Source organism: Nycticebus coucang, chromosome 10 (assembly GCF_027406575.1).
Source record: "Nycticebus coucang isolate mNycCou1 chromosome 10, mNycCou1.pri, whole genome shotgun sequence".
Taxonomy (NCBI): Eukaryota; Metazoa; Chordata; class Mammalia; order Primates; family Lorisidae; genus Nycticebus; species Nycticebus coucang.
The window spans coordinates 90468401-90475649 of NC_069789.1; positions in this window are offsets into that span (position 1 = coordinate 90468401).

Consider the following 7249-nt stretch of genomic DNA (forward strand, 5'->3'; position numbering starts at 1 on the left):
AAAGTAAGCCTTTAAGACTTCTATTAGCGCAAATGAGTTTTTAAAAAATCAAAATATGTTTGATATTTGATATCGAGTTAGAGACATTTTGAGAGCTGGGGCCACCGTTTGTGTCTCCAAAAAGCACAGTGCTTAATCATTTACCTTGATGTGCACAAGATGTACTCCAAGGGTGTCTCTGCGCCTTACCAGGCATGCTGCTGACATAGAGGAATCAAAGGGCTTTGAGAATGATCACTTTATATATTGCCTTATTTTCCAAAACTGGCAATTAAAAATGAGATTGCCCATCAATGGCACCTTCATTTTCCTCCATTTTTAGGGCATGTTATTAATTGTACTCCAGGCCATGGGACAAGGAGAGATTTGTAGTCCCTTTATGGGTCAAGTGAACCTAGACCTCAAGAAACCTGATTGGTAGACAATAATGCTCTTTAGAAAAATCTTTTGGACTTTCTGCCTTCTGGGAAAGTGGTAGGATTGTACTTCTCGGCCCTCTAGTGGTTGGTTGTGAACATGTGACTAGCGCTGGTTAAAGAACTGTGAGCCAGATGATTTAATTGCCAGTACAAGATCCTATAGAACGTTCTTTTCTTTTAGTATTCAAGATGGTTGTTCCATTAGTCTGGATACTGAGTGACTGTGATAACCAGGGCCTATCCCTAATGGACAAAGCCATGAAAGAGAAATAATCTTTGTTATATTTCAAGGGATTGACATAGGGGGTTGGTTGTTAGTGCGTCATCCCTTGACACTACTGACTCGTGGTGCGCTAGAGGGATGTTTCTCGACTCCTTCCTTATATTTATAAATCTTCTTCTTTAACTTCTCTTCCTTTATTCCCCGTTCTGATTCAGATGGAATTTTAGAGCTGAAAGAGAGCACAGAATTAACTTAGTGTTAGTCCCAGTTGCAAATTGGACCTGCCTACTGCAACTTGTTTCTTTCTCCCTACATAAAGTGAAATGAAGACAAGCACAACTCCCTACCTCTCAACACCCCCAGCCTCCCCAAAGCATCAAGAGTCTCGCTATCTACATAGGTCTTCTCTGCTGGTGCCTGTCTCTGCAGTGGTTTGTTTTGTTTTCTGTTTTTTTTTTCCTGGTTAATGCTCGTGTTCCTAAGAGGGAGTAATTTCCTAAGTCCTTTACACATTGGGGTAGTTCCTTTTCTTTTTGTGAGAACACACCTGCAGAATGAAAGTACTGAAAGGGAGGTAGAGAGAGCACTAAAACCTACTCAAGGCCAGTTTCTGTGCTTGAAATGGGTCTTCTCTCCGCCAGTTCTGGTGATTCAGTGACTCATATCTTGACAGATGGGAGCAAATAGCAGACATGCTCTTTTAGAATTTCCTTTAATGTCTTGTACTTTGATAGAGATTTTGTGAGAAAGCCTGCAACTGTGAATTGGAAACTATTTTATCACTTAGAATTCTATCCTGCGTCTGCCTGCCTAAGGAGTTTGTAATTAATAGCAAATGTTTACACAGAGTCTTATTTAGAATAGTGTAGTGGGGTGAAATGCAGAGTACACTGATGAAGTATCAAGTTCGTTAATATTCTTATCTGTAGAGTGAGATAATCATCCTTGCTTTGCCTAACACACAAGGTTGGGGTGAAGATTGGGTAGAATAAAATTCATAGAAGTTGGCTCGGCGCTTGTAGGTAAGCAGCTAGGTTGCCAGCCACATACACCAGAGCTGGGGGGTTTGAATCCAGCCCAGGCCTGCCAAACAATAATGACAACTACAGCCAAAAATAGCCAGGCATTGTGGTGGGCGCTTGTAGTCCCAGCTACTTGGGAGGCTGAGGCAAGAGAATTGCTTAAGCCCAAGAGTTTGAGGTTGCTGTGAGCTGTGATGCTATAGCACTCTACTGAAGGTGACACAGTGAGACTCTGCCTCAAAAAAAAAAAAAATTTGTAGAAGTTCTTTATGAATGCTATAGAACTTGATTAATTAAACGTCAAAAGTTTGCATTTTTTTTTTTTTGGAGACAGAGTCTTACTATGTGGCCCTCAGTAGAGTGCTATAGCATCACAGCTCACAGCAACCTCAAACTCTTGGGCTTAAGCAATTCTCTTGCCTCAGCCTCCCGAGCAGCTGGGACTACAGGCGTGTGTCACAATGCCCAGCTATTTTTTTGGTTGAGCTGTCATTGTTGTTTAGCAGGCCCGGGCTGGGCTTGAACCCGCCAGCCTCAGTGTATATGGTTGATGCCCTACTCAATGAGCTACGGCGTGAGTCACATTTATTTTTTGTTCATCTTGATATCCCCAGACATAGCACAGTGTCTGGCCTGCAGTAGGTGCTTAATAATATGTTTAATAAACAAATAATCTGCAGTGCCTATGTCTTTGCTTGAGAGAGATATCTAGATCTTTCCATGATTTTATGAATCTTATAAAAGTGAAGATTCCAATGGTTGGAATTCTTTTTTTTTTTTTTTTATTGTTGGGGATTCATTGAGGGTACAATAAGCCAGTTACACTGATTGCAATTGTTAGGTAAAGTCCCTCTTGCAATCATGTCTTGCCCCCACCAATGGTTGGAATTCTTAAAAGGGTGATACATACACCCTTTTAAGAAACTTTTGTAAGGCTTAGGCAACCTGAGAACTTATTAGAGACATATGCAACTTGTAGAGCAGCCAGGGCCTTCCTGTTTCCGGCACACGCCCTCAATTTCACAGCTCTCCGCATGGCTTCTGCCTATTCCATGGTTTTCTTTAGGTCTGTATTGCCTCTGACTGTGCCCTTACTGTTTAGCCCCATACCAATCTGATGCAGAGCTTAGCTCCTTCTCTATCCCACTAAAAAGTCCACCTCTACTAAGTGTTTATTGCATTTTAAAACTTTACCGAATATTCTTGGGGCTGCAGAGAAAGGTCATGTTCACTCTACACAGCATTTTGCTATCCCACTGGGTTGATTCTTTCTTTGTGTTCTTATTTTTTTCCCTTTCTTCCTCTTTTAAATAACTTAAACGGTTCTATCTTTTATCCTAAAGAATCCAGTTCTGCCCCAAACCAGGTCCCTCAAGTCTCTGCTTTCTCTCTCTCTCTTTTTTTTTTGTGGTTTTTGGCCAGGGCTAGGTTTGAACCGGCCACCTCTGGCATATGGGACCGGTGCCCTACTCCTTGAGCCACAGGCGCCGCCTGACTCTCTCTTTTTTTTTTCTGAGACAGAGTCATACTCTGTTGCCCAGAGTAGAGTGCCATGGCATCATTATAGTTTACAGCAACCTTGAATTCTTGGGGTCAAGCAATCATCTTGCCTTAGCCTCCTGAGTATCTGGGACTGCAGGTGCCCACCACAATGCCTGGCTAGTATTTTTATATGTTTAACTATTTTTATATGTGTATATATATATATATATATATATATATTTTAGTAGAGATAATTGTCTTGCTCTTGCTCAGGCTGGTCTTGAACTTCTGAGCTCAGGCAATCCACCCACCTTGGCCTCCCAGAGTGCTAGGATTACAGGCGTGAGCCACCACCCCCAGCCTGTCTCTCCTTTTTCTTTCAGGCACTTCTAAGAATATTTTTTCTAAACAAATGAATTTCTCATTCTTATTCAGATACTTTAATACATAAACAATGATGGTATTTATTAATGTAGACATTAATACAATTTTTATTATGTCATTAGACACAAATTAATATCATTTAATAATATATTTTCATTTTATTTTATTTTATTTTATTTTATTTTATTTTATTTTATTTTATTTTATTTTATTTTATTTTATTTTATTTTATTGTTGGGGATTCATTGAGGGTACAATAAGCCAGGTTACACTGATTGCAATTGTTAGGTAAAGTCCCTCTTGCAATCATGTCTTGCCCCCATAAAGTGTGACACACACCAAGGCCCCACCCCCCTCCCTCCGTCCCTCTTTCTGCTTTTCCTCCCCCCCCATAACCTTTATTTAATAATATTTTTGACAACTTTCACTTTATCAACTTTTCAGTACTGCTAGGGATAATTTCTATTTTTGATTTATAGACTGGGAACAAAACAGGTTAACATAATATTCCTTCTTGAATATAAAACAGACCCTGGAAAATGCAGAGATAATACATGATTTAAAAAATGATTTCATCATCTTGTACACCATCCTTTAGCATAGGCTTGAGGGGCAGACAGTTTTGGCAGTAAAACCCAGCTAGGCCCACTTATAAGCCACATAACTTAGGAATGTTGTTTACTCTGAGTCTCAGTTTCTTGGCATAAAAGAGGATTTTAGAGTTAGACATGATTAAATAAAATTGAATTGTTTATTACATCTAGTGGCTCTTAGTATTTTACCCAGGTTACTTAGGTTACTATTCCAGACTTGGAATAGTTCAACATCAAGAGAAACTGATACTCTTTATCAATTAATTACTTTCTGCCGGTGATCTGTGAAAAGGTCCTGTATGCAAAGGTCCTGTATGGTACCCAAATGCCATGCCAAAGGCAACAAGAAACCCAAGAATGAGGCAAACAAAAACAATTTATCAGTATAGGATGAATTATTAGAGGTATTTATGGACAGAAGTGTGGTCTCAGGCAGCTGGAAGACAGGTAGCTGGGCCCTGGACCCCAGGCTTGTATCTGGGTGAGAAAGTATATGTGGTCTGGAAGGAATGCTGCTGGCAGCAGTGAACCAGCATGAAGAGCTATTTTGGAGGAAAGGTGAAACTTTAGTGAATGGCTTTCCCTGAACAAAGAGTCATATATCAACTAGACATTTCTAGACTTGGGATTAGGTGGATGGGTTAGCAATTAACAATAAAGTCGCTGTTGTCCCCACAACTGGCCACCAGCACAAAGTATAGGGTTGTTTAACAATAAAACTTTTTATCAGTTATAATAAAAATCCGTTTCCAAGAATATTAGCATATATAGATGGACATCTAAGTGTTAAAATATGAGTTTATTTTATTTATTTTTTTGAGACAGAGTCTCACTGTCACCCTTGGTAGAGGGCCATGGCATCATAGCTTACAGCAACCTCAAACTCCTGGATTGAAGTGATCTCTTGCCTCAGCCTCCTGAGTATCTGGGACTATAGGCACCAGCTACAATGCCTGGCTATTTTTTTTTTTAGAGATGGGGTCTTGCTCTTGCTTAGGCTGGTTTTGAACTCATGAGCTCAAGCAATCCACTACCTCAGCCTCCCAGGGTGCTAGGATTACAGGTGTGAGCCACCACACTGGCCTAAAATATGAGTTTTAGATATAACTTACCATCCATAAGAGTAGAGCAGTCCATCCCTATAATGGTTTGTTTGGGTCAGTAGTGGAAGGATCAGTGGCCAATATGCAGAAGTTCTGACTGGTCGTGTGATCCTGGGCAGTCCCTTCTATACCCCAAAGGACCCAGTGACTTGTAATGACTCTTTGGTTTCAAAGCATAATTCCTATTATTATATTATTAAATTAAATTTGGCTTAAATCTGTCTCTGTACATACCAAACTATAGTAAACAAACTGTAATCTAATTTGAGAGTATATTTTTGTAATAAGTAACTGAGTCTTAGCCAGTCATAGTAGCTGAGCTTTTTCAGCCAATCATAGGTTGCAAACTGTTAAGACATGTTCTCATAAGGCAAATGCTAAGCTGTAACCAATCAGGCTATTTCTGTATGTTACTTCCTTTTTCTGTCTATAAACGTTGCCTGCCCAGGTTGCCAGGTGGAGCTCTCTGAACCTCTGTTTGCCTCCTAATTCATAAATTGTTTCTTTGTTCAAATAAACTCTGGTAAGTCTAATTTCTTTGAAGTTTTACTTTTAACATAGTGGCATTAGAAGTGGGATCCAGAGCATACCTCTAGCAATCCCCAGAAGCACCAAATGAGCAAGGGAAGGTACTCACCAGGGCCTATTGCATTTGAGCTTCATGGATTTGTGTTTTGAACTCTCCAATTTTATTTGAGCAATTTTTACTGCATTGGCTTGGGTCCAGTATGATGTTGTATTCAATAATTAACTGGACTGAATCTATTTAGAGGCCTTAAGTAGGTACCTTTTGAAAAAATGGGTTTCTTCAAATCTAAGGAGACTGGGATTCCACTTTCTGCTATTACAGCTAACTTTATTTACTAATATTATGGACCCCAAATCTGTGTATTTGTTGGGAAAATGAATGACATTCTAGTGACCACAGTGGGAGAAGTTTTAACCTAGATAAAATTGTTCACTTTCAATGTATGTTAGAGAAAGAAAAGGATCCAAAAATACCACAAAAGCAATGAGATGCATTTTTCAATGGATATGTGGAAGTATCTAAAGAATAAATGAAGGCCAGGCACGGTAGTTCATGCCTATAATCCTAGCACTCTGAGAGGCCCAGGCAGATGGATTGCTTGAGATCAGGAGCTTGAGACCAGCTTGAGCAAGAGGGAAACCCTGTCTCTACTAAAAAAATTAGAAAAACTAGCACACACCTGTGGTCTCAGCTTCTGAGGAGGCTGAGGCAAGAGGCTTGCTCAAGCCCAAGAGTTTGAGCCACAGCATTCTACTCAGAGTGAAAGAGTGAGACTCTGTCTCAAAAAAAAAAAGAAAAAAATAGAATAAACGAATCAAAGATTACCTCTTTGAAAGGTTACTTATAGATGGCAAATGAAAAAACCTTAAAAGTCTTTTTCATAAGTATCAGTCAAAAGCTTTAGCCATTGGGCGGGAAATATTGTTTTATGGGCCAGAAAAACAATTTCGATCCAAATAGTCTTTAATAAATTGGGGAACTTATATATTATTGCACTTGGCATTTGGCTAAAATTTTAGAATGAAAGCTACGATGTCTGTTTTTGTCTATATTTTATGTATGTCTGTATGTATGATATATATGCATAAATTTTATATCTACTTAAGATATTGCCAAATTAAATTGTGAAAGAGCTCTATTTAATTGGTTTTATAAAAACAAGTGCTTATAAATGTGAAATATTCTCTCATAAAATTAAGAACTAACCCAAATTATTTTCAAATTCATGTGACTTGGGTGATCTTTAATAAATAAGTATATTGTTGATTTGATTAAAATAGTACATCTTCAGAGTTTGCAGTATTAAATATAATAAAAATGCACAACTTTTCCTGCCTAGATTTCCTGATAAAATAAGCTTATTTTATCTCCATATTACAAAATTTGTTAGCAAGAAAAATACTTTAAGATGATGGCAAGTTGTTTAACAATGTCTCTCTCGCTCTCTCTTTTTTTTTTAGAGACAGAGTCTCACTTTATTGCCCTCACAGCAAC